The sequence below is a fragment of the Podarcis gaigeae genome (genome assembly GCF_964106915.1).
Source record: "Podarcis gaigeae genome assembly, chromosome: 1".
Taxonomy (NCBI): domain Eukaryota; kingdom Metazoa; phylum Chordata; class Lepidosauria; order Squamata; family Lacertidae; genus Podarcis; species Podarcis gaigeae.
The window spans coordinates 26,826,437-26,843,549 of record NC_139678.1 but is presented as its reverse complement, the minus strand read 5'-3'; the positions used below and the strand labels follow the sequence as shown (position 1 = coordinate 26,843,549).

The 17,113-nt window shown below is 41.4% G+C and overlaps 1 long non-coding RNA gene across 3 annotated transcripts in view; it reads right to left on the bottom strand.

Annotated features, from left to right (window-relative positions):
* The window catches only part of LOC310844748, a 109,692-nt gene extending 93,113 nt beyond the window's left edge, over positions 1-16,579 (bottom strand). For all 3 annotated transcript variants that reach the window (XR_014564302.1, XR_014564303.1, XR_014564304.1), the window contains exon 1: positions 16,394-16,579. This is a non-coding gene — a long non-coding RNA (uncharacterized lncRNA). The remainder of the gene's footprint in view (positions 1-16,393) is intronic.
* Positions 16,580-17,113: the final 534 nt, after the last annotated feature.

Below are 17,113 nucleotides of genomic sequence, written 5' to 3'. Positions count from 1 at the left end.
TATGTACAAAACTGCGTTTTTTTTATGGGAAGGTGCTTGCAAAAATGCCTAGATTAGGAAAATAAGGTGAAATTATGTCCCTAGTACATAGAGATGGGGACGGAATTCAGCTCTGTTTACATTTAATGGTGAGCTTACCTAATGCACTCTTTTGGAAACACTACACCAGGGGTGGGGAAGCTTTGAGGCGCCAGAGGCCAATTCCCTATCAGAATCTGCTTGGGCCAAATCTAGCATGTGGGAGGGGCTGGATACCTGTCAAGCATGTGATATCACCCCCCCCCCCCAAAGTTGGCATCCAGCCACTTTAAAATCTCACTGATTTCATTGGAAGAGATAGCCATGTCCTTCAACTTTCTTCCAGTGAAATCAATCAGACTTAAGTCTTCTCAATTTTTATAAATAATAACAATTTTGATAAATTGGTATCTGAAGAAGTGTCCATGCATACGAAACCTTATACCAAGAACAAACCTAGTTGGTCTCTAAGGTGCTACTCAATTTATTTATTTTTAAAATATTTTTGATGAATAACATGGGTGGTGCTGTGGTCTAAACCACTGAGCCTCTTGGGTTTGCCGATCAGAAGGTCAGCGGTTTGAATCCCCATGACGGGATGAGCTTCTGTCACTCAGCCCCAGATCCTGCCAACCTAGCAGTTCAAAAGCATACCAGTGCAAGTAGATAAATAGGTGCTCCCGCTCTGGCGGGAAGGTGAATGGTGTTTCCGTGCGCTGCTCTGGTTTGCCAGAAGCGGCTTAGTCATGCTGGCCACATGACCTGGAAACCTGTCTGTGGACAAATGCTGGCTCCCTCGGCCTGAAAGCGAGATGAGTGCCGCAAACCCATAATTACCTTTGACTGGACTTAGCCATCCAAGGGTCCTTTACCTTGTTACCTTAAATTATTTACCATGGTTTGAAAACACAGCAGTAGGGGAAACCTGCTAACAAACTCCATGAAGTATGCATTTCTTCATTCTATCTCCGAATTATGCTATGAGACTCTCTCTATTTTTAACAAGCATCTACTATACTGCTGGCACACATGAACCATACTCTGTGACACACTCATTTAATTGTCCTTGTCCTTCCCTTGTGCTAATATACTCTAATTCCACAGTGCACTGCTGCCCTTAATGGATTAGTCACACACACATCCTCTTTTAAAACAAACTATTAATACATTAGGCACGGAAACAATGGCAAGTTGCAACCAAACAACTCCTCCATGCAGTGTACTGGGAAGGATACAGAATGTCACTTCCAGTCACACAAAAGAACACCACTTGACACAATATGAAGGTTTCACCCATAAATGACACCAGGGACTTCATGATCCTTTTTATTATTAGATTTTTTATTGTTGTTATTTATTAAATTTGTATGCCACCCTTCATCTGCAAATCTATTAAATACGTGGATTTTTTGAATAAAGTATCACTCTAATATGCAGCGTTCAGGATCATGTATACTTTGAAATTATTGGGCTTTAATGCCAATTCTCAATTGGAATTAGAATTAGAATTTTACCTCCAGATTGAAATATCTTGTAGTGCAGAATTTATATATATATATATATATATATATATATATATATATATATATATATAGCACTCTCCCTTTTGTGAAATGATTGCTAAGAATATGTGCTCTGAACACCCCAAAATTCTCCCTCCCTCCCTCCCTCCCTCCCTCCCTCTCCCTTGTCCAAACTAAACTTCCACCAAAGAACTAATATCTCTAACATCTACTGATGGCCACCTTAAACAAGGGTGCCATGATGTAAACACACTGGTTACAAACAAGTAGAAAACAATTCCAGAGAATGACATCAAACTCATCCCTTCGGCCCCTTTTGGAGCATGGAAAGTCATACTTAGCATGACTGAGGTCCTCCTCCAAGGTTCTGCTAGTGTGGTTCCCTCACTGAGAGAAGGGAACTTACAGGGAACCAGGCCGAGGGCCTTCTCAGCAGTGGCCCAGAATATTTTGTTGCACCATTTGGTTAATGACCAGTTTATGACCAGTTTGAGCCGGTAGCCCCATTTGTGCTGTATAACTGCTTTCTGAGGCCCAGAGGTATATAGGTGGAAATCCTGTCCGCTGTGGAGGGTGTCAAGTCAGAGATCTTGAAAAAATGCTGGCTAAGGATTCTGCATACAGTGGTACCTCAGGTTAAGATCTTAACCTGAAACTGTTCTTAACCTGAGGTACACTTTTGCTAAAGGGGCCTCCTGCTGCTGCCATGCCATTAGTACATGATTTCCATTCTCATCCAGAGGTAAAGTTCTCAACCCAAGGTACTACTTCCAGGTTAGTGGAGTTTGTAAACTGAAGTGTTTGTAACTGTAATGGTTCTAGGGGTTGCTCGTGCGTAAATCGGTGCCACACCTGGCTGGGTTACCTGGGTGAACTCTTTCTGTTTGGACAGCCACTCACCCGTGGCTGTCTCAATCACTGGCAGGATCTGTCAGTGGGCGTTTCTTGAACTTCTTCCAGCAAAGAAGCTCTTTGACGCCTAGTCTCCGCCTACTCTCCCTGCGCGGAAGCCTTCTGCTCAGGGAGGGTGTGGGCAGCGGAGGACCCGTGCTCTCCCCGCTGGTCTCCGGCGATGAGTCATGGAGCCACCTTGCCGATTCCCCCATCTGCCCCCCTTCTATAGTGGTGCTACGCTGATTTCCTTCCCCAGAAGATGGGCTGCTTCTCTCCCTCCTGGGACGCTCTCCGGAATCCCTCTGGAGCCCTCCCTCTCCCTCTGGCTCCGATGGCAGTTCCCTGACAGTAACCCAAGGTGTTTGTAACCCGAGGTACCACTGTATTCAATATCTTTCAGTGGTCAGGGATCCTTCATGCACATATGTTCAGATCATGATGATGGTTCTGCATGTCTTCAAGATGCAGTTTAAATTCAGCTTGGGAATGCTTTAGCATTTTTACAGAGGTTATTTTCTTTTAAGATGAGGTCCACAGCTTCATTAGCTGCTGCTGTGATTTCTGCCATGCTTTTGGTAAGTTTAGAAATGTCCTTTCTCCGTCATAGGCAAATTTGAGCAACAAGTCCTTACGGCATTGGTGTCAGCCTGCTTCTCCAACTCTTGCCTATCCCTTCTTGGGGGTGGGGGGTTAGCGGCTCTATTGGGCTCACATGAGCCTAATCTAGCCACAGATTGAGAATCCAAAGCAAATCCCAAGCATCTAAAGTTCATTTTTTAAGTCTTGTGTATGCTGTGAGACATGTTCCATTGCATGCAGCTGAAAAGGAGACTGAGTGTATCTTCTTTTGCCAAGCATTTTGCTAAAAATCTTCAGGTAGGAAGGAAAAATGAGTCAAGGCACCTTAATTCAAAAATGTTACCATTCACAAGTTGATTGCTTTCATTAACATCTGTAGTAGGGAAAGAAACCATTGTCCCTGTGTAGACTGAAGTGCCTCATGTAACTTTCTTGACAAATGGCAGTCAATTAGTTTCATGCTGGAGGCTCCCTTGAACTAAGACAGAAAATGAGCCAAGTTGAACCATGCTATAACTGAAACAACCACATGAACACTGCTCTCCAAGTCAAGCAATCCCAGTTGCACATGCTCAAAACACACTTTCTAACAAGATCAGCTTTGGTCCTAATTAACCTGAGTTATTTCTCAGCTTGTGGTGGGCTAATGAGTGGGTTTCATTTTAAGGAAAACAACAAGCTGCCAAAAATCTTTAGACTATTCCTTCCCCTTGCCTCATTTATCAGCTGTAAAAGAATCAGGAAGATAGCTATTAGTCAACAAAGCCCTGCTTGTGCAGCAAGCAAGTTCTTTTTAGCAAACACCAGATTGCACCTGTAAATTACTTTGAATAATAGTTAACACCTCCCAAGAACATTGCAAACATTTACTAATTAATAAAAGTCTCCAACAGAAACAAAGCCTGAAAGGCAAGCAGATGTTTAGCATCCCTAGTTTCCAAATGATATAGAAAATGAAAGCACACCTTCTGTTATCAGGATGCCTTCGCAACCGCTTTGGTTTTCTCACTTGGTTCATTTGGTTTCCTCCCATTCCACACCTATGTATATACAGAAGTTAGAACTGGACATGGAACAACTGATTGGTTCAAAATTGGGAAAGGAGTAGGACAAGGCTGTATATTGTCTCCCTGCTTATTTAACTTATATGCAGAATACATCATGCGAAAGGCTGAACTGGATGAATCCCAAGCCGGAATTAAGATTGCCGGAAGAAATATCAACAACCTCAGATATGCAGATGACAAAACCTTGATGGCAGAAAGTGAGGAGGAATTAAAGAACCTTTTAATGAGGGCGAAAGAGGAGAGCGCAAAATATGGTCTGAAACTCAACATCAAAAAAACTAAAATCATGGCCACTGGTCCCATCGCCTCCTGGCAAATAGAAGGGGAAGAAATGGAGGCAGTGAGAGGTTTTACTTTCTTGGGTTCCATGATCACTGCAGATGGTGACAGCAGTCATGAAAGTAAAAGACGCCTGCTTCTTGGGAGAAAAGCAATGACAAACCTAGACAGCACCTTAAAAAGCAGAGACATCACCTTGCCAACAAAGGTCCGTATAGTTAAAGCTATGGTTTTCCCAGTAGTGATGTATGGAAGTGAGAGCTGGACCATAAAGAAGGCTGAACGCCGAAAAATGGATGCTTTTGAATTATGGTGCTGGAGGAGACTCTTGAGAGTCCCATGGACTGCAAGAAGATCAAACGTATCCATTCTTAAGGAAATCAGCCCTGAGTGCTCACTGGAAGGACAGATCCTGAAGCTGAGGTTCTAGTACTTTGGTCACCTCACAAGAAGAGAAGATTCCCTGGAAAAGACCCTGATGTTGGGAAAGATGGAGGGCACAAGGAGAAGGGGACGACAGAGGACAAGATGGTTGGACAGTGTTCTCAAAGCTACGAACATGAGTTTGACCAAACTGTGGGAGGCAGTGGAAGACAGGAGTGCCTGGCATGCTCTGGCCCATGTGGTTCACGAAGAGTCGGACACGACTAAATGACTAAACAACAACAAAATACAGCAGGGTATGTTGTGCATTGCAGGCAAAGGTCCAGGACCGGCATTTTCAGGTAGGTCTGAGGAAGTCATTGTAGACAATGCTGAGCTGGATGGACTAGGCATTCAAAATGGAGCTGGTGTTTGTGTCTCTTAACCTGGTTGAGGCACTGGTGAGTGGTTAGAAAGGTGCCATTTTGACTCCCCCCCACAATGCCATTATGTTGGGGGCATTGTGGTAATGTCAAAATGCTGACTGGCACATAGATGCTACCCTCAGTAGTATTGTTGCTGAATACTGTGGTCTGCTGCCAGTAAACCCAGTAGGTGAGGGGCCCACAGAAGGGGGGGTTGGTGACCCATGGATGGCACTTTCTTTGGGCATCCATGAATTTGGAGGCAGCGCTGGATCTTAGTCACTGGTATTCATGCTTCTCATAAAATGCTTGACATCTAGACAACAGTCCCTTTGTCCAAGGTGTGTGTGTGTGGGGGGGGGGGACCAGCTTTGAGTAATATACCGTGAAGGAGAGAGGAGGGAAATGAAGTGCTGAAATCTACTGAGCAGCCACTCTAGTGCATCAATGTGCTAGCCCAATTTTTTTTTGTTTAACCCACAGTTTTTACATGAATCACAGCACCTGTCAGCATGGTCAGACAACATTGCCTCACATGGTTGAACTAAGCCATTGTCAAAATAAGAAAGTTAATAATATTATATGGCTTCTCGCTGCATTCAGGCTTGGTTTGTCCCTGCCTAGAATCTTTCTACACAAAGTTGGTTGATTCACAAGGTAGAGACTGGCTGGTCTCTTGCTTGAAGTATAATGTGAATTTCTTTCCCATGGAACCATCTTGCAATCCCAGTGTTTCCTGCCTGGTGCAGAACTTGCTTCAAGCTTTATTTCACAACTTAGTTCTCATTCATTCATAAGAGATCCATGAGTGTAAACTTGACCCATTGCTTTGCATGGATTATCCATAGCAAACAATTGTAATGAGAGGAATTGAACGTGGCTCTGTATTTATTAAAGAAATTACAAGCTGTCGCTTTTTTCAAGTACCTTGTGTGTACTCAAAATTAATATGTTGATGTTAACACAGATTTTCAGTATCAAGGACTGCTTCTCATAATTGCCCTATTCCAAATATATAATTTCATGGCTTTGCATGATGTCTTTAGAATCACCAGCATTATGCATGTTCAACAATGTTTTCTTTATCTTAGAAATACCTTCTGATGTTTCAACCTGCTCTTAAGATTTTATTGCTTCCAAAGACAATAGAATATATTCCAATGACATTGTACTACAATGAAGGGTAGGCTGAAAATATTCTAAATAAATAAGCAAATCCATTGTGTCCTGTTTCTGCATTTGTAATCTGCATTTTTATTTTATTTTATTTTTAACATTCACGTCACGCAAAACTTCATGTCCAGTTGCATATTTGAATACATATTTCATTTGGGTGTGTGCTTTTTTAAATGAATTTCATCCCTTCATCCATCCAACCCCAAAATTCAAATTTTAGGCTATTTAAGATGGGCTTTCAGTACCCTTAAAATATGAAAGGGGACATTGAATTGCACTGCTCAACTAGGTATTGTGTTAGCTGTCTAGTCAACTTAGGTCCATTTTATTCACTTGTAAAAGGTAAAAAAAGGTAAAGGACCTCTGGATGGTTAAGTCAATTCGAACCACTGACCTTCTGATCTGGCAAGCCTGAGGGGCTCAGTGGTTTAGACCACAGCACCAGCTGCGTCCCTTATCCACTTGGAAGGCAAAGTTTATGGAAATCATGGGGTTAAGCCCAGATGACAGTGACCTGTGGAGTAAGAAGCCAGGAAGCTGCTCTATACTGAGTCAGACTCATTGGTCTCTCTAGCTGAGTATTGTCTAAACCGACTGGCAGCAGGTCTCCTGGGTTTCAGATAGGGTTCTCTCCCAGCCGTACCTGGAGATGCCGAGGATTCATGCTGGGACCTTCTGAATGCCAAGCAGATGTTCTGCCCCTGAGATGCAGCCCTTCCCATGCAGAGGGAGGAGTATATTCTTAAACATAACATTCTTTAAGCGACAAAACAAAATAAAGGTCAAGGAAGTGACAGTGCATCTCCCCATAGTGTCTCCCATGTACATCATAGTTACATAATGTCATCATGCTAATCATGTGGTCACTGACTGTCTGGGAGCATGACGTGAAGGAGGAACCATCAGATGATTCCACAGGAAAAGTTCATATCTACCTCTTATATCTAGTAAAAGACACAACCACGGCAATTAAAATACACTATATTAATTTTATATTGTATGTCCCTCATTGTGACTCACCCATGGGCATACAAAAGTCATTCTTTCAATAGGGAAGATCATTGTTTCTCTCGTGATCTCTTCCTGGAGAACATCACTTTCTTAACACTATTAATATCTCTAGCAATGAAGGTGGCTGGCAAAACTGGCTTGTCAGTTCCAAAATCATGTCCTTTAATAACACTATTCACAAGAAAGCTTGGAATATTCAGGACATTTTATTTATTTATTGCTCAGGGCTTTGTGTATGGGGTCACTTATTAAAGTTCTCTGGAAAAAACCCAGGGATCAGTGAGGACTGGAATAAAACTCACAGCTGTGAGTCATACAAGAAGATGTGAGTCATATCATATATCCGGTGGATGAGGCCCCACCTGACTGGAGCACGAGGAAGCGTCCTGATCTAGGTACAGACCCATGAATGCATTGTTTGGTGATCACTTTAACAATACACAGCATCTTTCAGTTTCTGCATCTGCCTTCCTGTGAACTGCTCTGCAAAGTCCGACAAGAGTCGGATGCCTCCTGCAGAGCAAGCCGTGAAGCAGTGGAAATTCCCCGAGAGATAGCATAGTTGCTACTTCACTTCCCCCAACTCGAGACATAGGCTCTGTGCCATTAGTGACTTCATGATGCACAGGAATGTATTTCATGCAGAATTTCCTGTCCAGGAAACACAGTGCAGAAAGTTGCACCTGTTTAATTTCTGTCGTGCAAGCGTTAAAGACAAATTGATTCTGTCAAAGAAAAACCAGAAAGTCAATGCTATGTGTGCAGCGTAGAGCTAGCGAGGGAGGAGGAAAAGCTTTGATTAAAGCTGTGACAGGTAGCTCAGGGTGTAGCAAGCAATCTATGCCCCCTTTAAGTCCATTCTTCTTTGACTTGGGGGGCATGTTGGATGAGAAGGAATTCACCAGCTTCCACTGAAATGGCCCTACCAGTCCAAATAAGATTCAAACCCTGATGCATGGCAAGTTGACTTCAATAAAACCTAGTTTGCCATTTTACCTCCACAGTCGGAGGCAGTATGCTGGGATACACTGCAAGTGGTCCCTGCTTTCATGCTTCCTACAGCCATCTAGACCAGGCAAAGGCAAACTCGGCCCTCCAGATGTTTTCGGACTACAACTCCCATCATCCCTAGCTAATAGGACCAGTGGTCAGGGATGATGGGAGTTGTAGTCCCAAAACATCTGGAGTGCCGAGTTGGCATATGCCTGATCTAGATGGGCCACTGCCGAGAATAGGATGCTGACTAAAGTGTTTTGATGCAGTAGGGCTTTGCTTTGGTTTCTATATATTTAACAAAAAGAAGGTTCCTTACTGTACACTAAAAAAATAGGAAACTGAACCCCCCACTCCAGTAAAAGAGGGAACAAATTTGTACAAAAATTGCCCATGCAAATTTGTGTGCATAGATATAAAACTCAAATTGGTAGGATTTAGATTTTGATGGCTGAAAGGTCTTGCCTCCCTCCAAGCCTGCAATACCAATAACTTCTCCTTATATAGAAGGCCAATAGGCATATTCATAGGATTGCCCACCCCAAAAGAATCTCTTCTCCTTCATCTGATTTGCAGTCTGCAACACAAAGGAAATTGCAACTATCTTAATCGTTGTAAATGGAACCACTCTTTAATGTCTTAGGCAGAAGAGCAGCCTGTTATGCATTGCAGGCTGAAGTCAGCCTATATACATGCAATGCAGACTTGGCCTTCAGGCCTCCTGAAGCTCAGGAGCTTCATTTGCATAACAAAAGACAGAGAGGATTCTAAAACCCTCCAGTTACATTGCTAGTAGCTGGCAGGCTGCCAATCCCTGCTGAGATAGGGCCAGTGTTGTGATTCGCTAATTGCAGCATTAAGGTGACCTATCACAGGCAGTGTGTGTGTTTTTGCCTGGGCTGGCTTAATAATAATAATAATAATAATAATAATAATAATAATTTTTAATTATACCCCACCCTCCCCAGCTAAGACTGGGCTCAGGGTGGCTAACATCAGGTATAAAAACAATTGATTAAAATACAACTTAAAATACAACATTCTTGTTCCTCATGTTCTAATAATTCCATTTTGAGCTGAATCTCAGTCTTGGGTCTTGCTCGAAACCACCTACACTTCACAGCCCATCTTAAAATGCTGGTCGTAGTGGTGGGAATTATCTGTGCTGCAGCAATGAGAATAGGAAAGCCCACAAGATTGCAGGAGACTGCAGCCAGCACGCTCTGCAACTTTTATTGCCAGTGGTCACCTCTGTATCTTATTTTCACTTATATACCACTTAATTGCCAAAGTAACTTAAGAATGTAAGAAAACCAGAAGACCCTGCTTATTCAGGGCAATGGCCCATCTAAGTCCAGCATCCTGTTCTCACAGAGGCCACCCGGATGCCTGCCAGAAGCATTCAAGAGGACCACATACAAGAGCAATCTCCTCTTTTGTGGTTTCTAGCAGCTGATACTCAGAACCCCATTACTACCTCCACATCTAAGGCCATATCCATGCAACACATTTAAATCACCCTTATACCACTTTAAGGGTCATGACTTCCCCCAAAGAATCCTGGAAAATGTAGTTTATTAAACGTGCTGGGAACTGTAGGTCTGTGGGGTCAGCATCCTTAATAAACTACACTTCCCAGAATTCTCTGGTAAAGTAATAACATGTCAGAGTGACAGCCAAGCTGAGCCTTTCTCTTTGGCATACACAAGCCCAACACACAAGGAGTTTGTTTCACAAGGGAGCATTGAAGCAATTGCCCCTCTCTTTGCAGCTTGAAGTCCTGCAGACTAGGAAAAGCGTGGTCTTAGGCTGCCCAAAAAGAAAGCATTTGGAAAACGTGAATAGATTCTGCCTGGATACCAGAATTCATGTGCTTTGACAAGATAGGGTTTTGCTTAAGCCAAGCTATAGCTAGACAGTGAGTCTTCTAACCATCCGATTCCCTGAACAACATCAGGCAAAGGGTTTTATGAAAGATGATGCAATTTGCGGGATATTAGCTAATTTATTCTGGTAACTCACACAAAATTAAAGTTTGATGGCCGTCTCCTGTCTAGAAACCCACAATAAACAAACCATTAAATAATTCTTTAATATCAACTTACCGTGCACACTATAAAGTGGCACATTATTTTTTGTAAAATGGATCATTTATAATTTTAATCCAATGTGTTACCTCTGTAGTTTGCTATAAAATGGAAAGTAATGCAATTATGTCTAATCAGCTAGAGCAAAGGGTGGCATTGATAACAACATTAGCACAGGTTTTTTATTATAAATATTGCTTTCAAGCTGAGATCAAGAAGTTACTTTTTCAGTGTGTTCTGCTATGATTCATAATTTGTTTTATTGACTTAGCTTTGGATCCTGAAGCAGTTTTGTCTTTAGCTAAAAAGGTGAAAACCTTAAAAATGCTTTCTTGTTGATTAAAATTAACATTTAACAGCTGTTTTGTTCCAGCACACATACTTTTTGACCTCTGTGTTAAAATAAGCAGGTGGTTCAACACTATTGTCAATATTATTATAAGTATAAGGAAGCTGCTGCTATTTAAAGCAGGGAAATGTGTATTCATTATCAAACCTATTATTAGCTTTTAGCTTTTATACTTAAAAAATAATAATTGCTGAAATGATTTCTGTGTCAATGCAAATACAGTTTCTCCCCTGCATGTGTTTTAGAACATTCTTTGGTACATAGTGAGAGAGAAAATAAAGTAAAATCTGCTTGTAAATATGGATCAGCTGAGGTGGTGGGAGAAGGATGTTGATGTCAGCATCGCCCTTGAGCCAGTACCACCAACTGGACTCATACACTGGGCTAGGCGAGCTGGGTAGCACTTCCAGAGACCACCTTCTGCACAGGAACAGGTCAAAGTGCTGTGGACTCACAGCTTAGAGTTGTGAGCACCGGATTCACTTCCACAAGTAGACAGTCGTCACACAGCAGAGTATAGCAGAGCATAAATGACTCGGAGAGCGGCTCTGTAGAATAACTACTTTTATTCTATCTACAACTATCATACAAATTATATACAGAGCTAAATGGAGAAGCTGAACTGCACTGAGTGTCTGCAGCTGCTCTTAGCAGCAACCTTATCTATACACACGATCTCTAACACTCAGTCTCTCTCTCTCCGACACACTGACTGACTGACTCTTTGATGTGGTGCTGGAGCAGAACAAGTAGAGAGCAGAATACCGCCCCTCCTCTCTGGAGAATCAGCAGACTCATCAGGAGATTCTTGGATATGGGAGGGGTGAAATCTCCTCAGTTAATGCAATAGTACATATTTAAAACTCAACATTTCCATAGATCAGAAGCAGCTACATGTTGCTTTTGTACTTCTGGGGTTCAAATGAGAACATGTTTTAGAACTACCCTATGTAAAAAGCCCATTAAAAAAGAATATATTAGCACAATATTTTTATTATAAATATTGCTTTCAAGCTGAGATCAAGAAGTTACTTTTTCAGTGTGTTCTGCTATGATTCATAATTTATGTTTCATTGACTTAGCTTTGAATCCTGAAGCAATTTTGTCTTTAGCTAAAAAGGCGAAAACCTTAAAAATGCTTTCTTGTTGATTAAAATTAACATTTAACAGCATGTTTTGTTCCAGTACACATACTTTTTGACCTCTGTGTTAAAATAAGCAGGTGGTTCAACACTATCAGTGTTTTCCCACCCTGGTTCTAAAGAAAAGGTTGATTTGTGTTAGCACTAGTAGCAATGCAAAGTGAAGTGCTTTTCTGAACGATGTAATAGAAAAGGGACAGGAGCTTTTAGAAGGTATGAGGCAGTCACCATGTTCATTTTCTTGTTCTGCCTCAACTTTTCACACAAAGTTTATTTTTTTTATGCAGCAAATCGCCTCCTAGAAAATGCTTTCAGAAGCTGTTCCTATCAAAGTGGAGCCAAATAACAATATTCATGCAAATTTCACTTTGGTAAGAATATTGCATATTCAAACAATTGCCAAGTGGAACTGTGAATCGAGCACTGCAGATTTGCATCGAGTGTGACCTTTGTCACTTTGAACATGATTTGTAACAAGAATATAAGTGGCAAGGGGATGAAACAGCTGTAGTTCATAGTTTAGCATGCTATCAATATTTTACAGTGAAATGGTGTTCTGTCTGTTGTTCTTAAAGTGGAGAAAAGGGACAAAAGTGGGTTGGAAATGGCAGAGTTACAAAGATGGGAGCTCTGTACGAATCCACAATTTTGGATATTCTTGCTGGGAAGTTGACTTGCTTTCACAGGTTTCTTTCACAGCCTCTTGCAAGAGATAGTGATGACCAACCATTTGGAACAGCTTTAGAAGAGGATAATAGATTAGACAAATTCATGAAATATAAGGCTATCAGTAGCTACTGACTACAATGGCTCTGCTCTGCCTCTACTGTTGGATGACACATGCTTCTGCAAGTTTCTGGCAATCACAAGTGGGGAGACCAGCAGACTTGTCTCTTAAAATTTTTATGCATCACTTGGGAAGACAGGCGAACTAATACCAGTGTACTGGAAGAAGCAAAGATCACCAGTGTCAAAGCCATGATTCTTCAACATCAACTTTGTTGGACTGGTCATGTTGTGCAGATGCCTGATTATCACCTTCCAAAGCAACTACTCTATTCCAAACTTAAAAATGGAAAGCGTAATGCTGGTGGTCAACAAAAGAGGTTTAAAGACTGTCTCAAGGCAAATCTTTTAAAAAAATGTAGTATAAAAAACAATTGGGAAACACTTGCCTGCGAGCGCTCCAGTTGGAGAACAGCCTTTACCAAAGGTGTCATGGGCTTTGAAGACACCTGAACTCTGACGCAAGGGAGAAATGTGCTAGGAAGAAGGCATGCTTGGCAAATCCACACCGTGATCAGCTCCCATCTGGAAACCAATGTCCCCACTGTGGAAGGACATGTGGATCCAGAATTGGCCTCCACAGTCACTTACGGACTCATTGTTTATGGAAGACAATCTTACTTGGCTACAAGTGATCACTAAAGAAGAAAAGCAGGCTTTCCATGAGCATCTGTTTGCCCACTATGAGAACAGGATGTTGGACTAGATAAGGCTTTGGCCTGATCCAGCAGACTCTTCCAATGTTCTTATTATCTCTGCAGCAGCTATGCATGATAGTAAGAAATACCACAATTCCACATACGTCTACTCAGAAGTAAGCCCTGTTGACTTCAGAAGAGCTTACATCCTGGGAAGTGGTTGTAAGTGGACAGTCTAACAGTGCTATCCTAACCATGTCTTTTTCAAAGTAAATTTGAATTTAATGGGTCTTACTCTTAGGTAAGTGGGGTTAGGATTGCAGCCTAAGTAAATAAAGATTTCTTCAGCTGAAGGGTTTACAGGATGATGGAAGCTGGTGGTTAAATTCCTACTGGCTTGTTCTGTAACTCAATAACCATTTTTTTAAAAAGCAAAGGAATTATTCTTTCTTTCTTACTTTTAAGAAGATGGGCTCTCTATTAACCTTTCAGGAACAGAAAGCTCTGGAGTTCAAAACAGCTATTGCTAATTTCCGCTTATACTCTCAAAAGCTCTCATAACCAGCAGATGCCAGTTTGGGTCATAAAATTTAAAGAATGAAAAAGCCATTTCCCAGCTTTTTTGATTATTACTTATTTAACGCCATTCGTGTGTATGGCTCTTTCTGTGAGTGGACTTTCATACCCTTTCCTGATTGTTCTTCCTAATCACAATAATCAATGAAGGAGCCTTAATCTTTGCCCTGAGTCTATTTCAATGCAATTTTCAGAATACCATAGGACTACCACCCTCTCAATAAGACAATTGTGTGAACACCTCACAATGATTTATTTATAATGAAATATATATAGCTGTGGTGATCACACAAGGTCCCCGGACGTTTAACGGTCTATTGATCCCTGTGCCACTACTGTACTCTCTTCCTTGCTGCCACCAACCAGTTACTCTCTGTTAAAACACGGAGTCCAGGCAGTTGTTAAAAGTGAACCAAAAAACCCAAGTTTATTTTACAGACATTAACAAGTTTATGGTTTCTCCAATAATATTCCTGTCAGTATCTTAACTTTAGTTTCTTTACCGGCCTATACCTTCCTAATACCTTCTGACTGATTATCTCAACTGTTTGACTGACTCCTCTTAACAAATTCTCTCACTCTCTCACACCAAACTAGCCCAACCCACAGACTTATCTTATCTGTCTCTTCTAACTCCAGACTGTCTTCTCCACCCTAACTCTAACTCTCCCCCTGGGTTCCCATTGGTTAGTCATTTTACAATTAGTTAACCCTTCCCCTATGAACCCAGTATGATGTCACACACATAGGAGGGCAAACACCACATCAGCCTACCCCACAAGTGTACTGACAACAGGGATGGACAACACCATAAAAGTGAAATATTTAGAAATATAAACTGGCTTGCAATTAAACCTTGCAGTTCTCTTCTTTGCTTTCACTAGGGGTGGGGTCTTGAGAAAACCTTGCAATCTTCAGACAGTCCTGCATAATTGACAAGTGTGGTCTTATTATTGAGAATACTTTGCTGCCTTCAGACATTCATATTGTTTTTTTCAATTTTTTAAATTAAATTTTCTGTTTTACATTTTAGAATATTCATTTAAACAACCTTAAAATATCAATGACTTCCCTTCTTCTCTTTCCATGGTTTATTTTGCATAACATAAATCCCTGCATATTTTACATAACCTAAACCATTCAGTATTCCATTGTTACATCCATCAAAACTTATTTACACTGTTGAATTTATCTTAAGGTTGCCAATGTTTTCAAGTGTACACAATTTCCCCCCACATAATTAACAAACATTTTTCAATCTACATTAAAAATATGTGCTTTTTGTTCTCTTATTCTATTTGTTAGGTCCGCAAGCTGCACATATTCTATCAGTTTAAGTTGCCATTCTTCTTTAGTTGGTACCTCGCTCGTTTTCCATTTTGGGGCTAACAAAACACAGGCTGCAGTAGTAGTAGTGGGATACATAAATAACCTTTTTTTTTTGACATGTGGGAATTTCTGTCTGAATTATCCCTAACAAAAAGGACTCTGGTTTTTTTTGGGGGAAAGTACTTTTAAACATTTTTTTCCAATTCATTATGAATTATTTCCCAATAATTCATAATCCTTTTACAGGTCCACCACATATGATAGAATGTACCCTCAGGGTACGGAGGGCATTAAAGAAACCTCAGGGACAATGAGTGGAATTGGCTACCGTCCAACAGCATCACCCAGGCACCTCCACTAGCTTCTGTCTCATGACTTCATCAGCTAGCCTCATCCTGCCAGCTCCCATGGCTTTCATCTATTCATATACATATCCACTGGTTTTCTTTCACACAGCACATTCACATGCATGCACACAGCATTTGCACTGACTGCATTAGAAACCTTCTACCCATCCCACACGCAGCAGACATCCATGAAAAACATCCATTCATCCATCAATTCATCATTTTATTTGTATCCCACCTTTCCATAGTTGAAACAGTGCTCAAGGCGGCTTACAACATGACAAGATTTACATAATTATCAACATAAAAAAGTCATAAACAATAAATAAAAGATATCAAAAAGTACACAACCAAATGGAAAACCATTTCCACATAAATCATAAAATCTAAAACTAAGAATACAGCATTAATATCAATCACAATTTAAAATGACATAGATAAAAAATAAAAGCAATTCAAAAGTAAAAATTGAGCCCTCTCTGCCCAGCAGCAGCGGCAGCAGTCCTTTATGGAGCCTGTCAGGCCCCACCCCAAGCCAGGTGGAGAGAAGCAGGGCAGGGCTCTTCAGGCTCCCAACAGACACATTCACTCATCATTCACATTTACGCTCCAGCTTCAACTTACAAAAATCCACCAGCTTCTGTTGGCCAATTTCAAAAGATGAAAACGATCAGCCTGCTTCCGCCTTACAGCATCTGCCGACTTCCAAATACAAGCTCCACTAGGTCCATCACTAGACACCAGGAAGCTTCTGACCATGGGTATGACGAGCCACCTGAAAGCTATATTCCCACTCAGCAAGTGAGCTTACCTTGTTATTACTCTATAGCATTCTGCTTCAAGAAGTTCACCTCTTTCCATCTGCCAATTTGCCTCCTGCAGGTGGAAGAAGATAGGAAAATGCTTTATGCCACAGTCATTGTCCTCTGTGTTCTGTGGGGAAGAGAAAAGTGCTTCCCCTTTAGTCTACCAGCTTTTCTCATGGCCCATGTTTGTATCCGCTGTGTTGCCATGTGCTTTTGTGACATCACAGGCAGTACTCAGCCAATGGCAACAGAGGGAGATGCACCATCACAATCTCTTCAGGTTTCACAATTGCAGGCACACCTCAGCAGTCAGGCCATTGGTCCACTTAGCTCAGTAACATCCACAAAAGCAGTGGCTTTCCAGGGGACCTTTCTAGCCCCATCTGGAGTTGCAGGGGATTAAATCTGGCACCTTCTGCATTCAAAGCTGGTGTTCTACCACTGAGCTATGGTGCTTCCCCATTAATTGTATAGAAATTGTGAAGAAAGGAAGAATACAGACAGGGTGATCATTGCTGTTCTTCTGCCACTTGAAGCAATGGCAATAGTTTTTTTCCCTGTTAAAAAAAGAGAGAGAGAGAGAGACTCCAACATTTTCACCTGCTGTTTTTTACATTGTAGAACAATTCTAGGGACTTGTTTTTCTGGCCCGCTCTGTCCTGACGGGAAGCCTGTTGGCAAAGGACCAGTCATGCCATTTGACAATGTCATTTTCATAACACTGA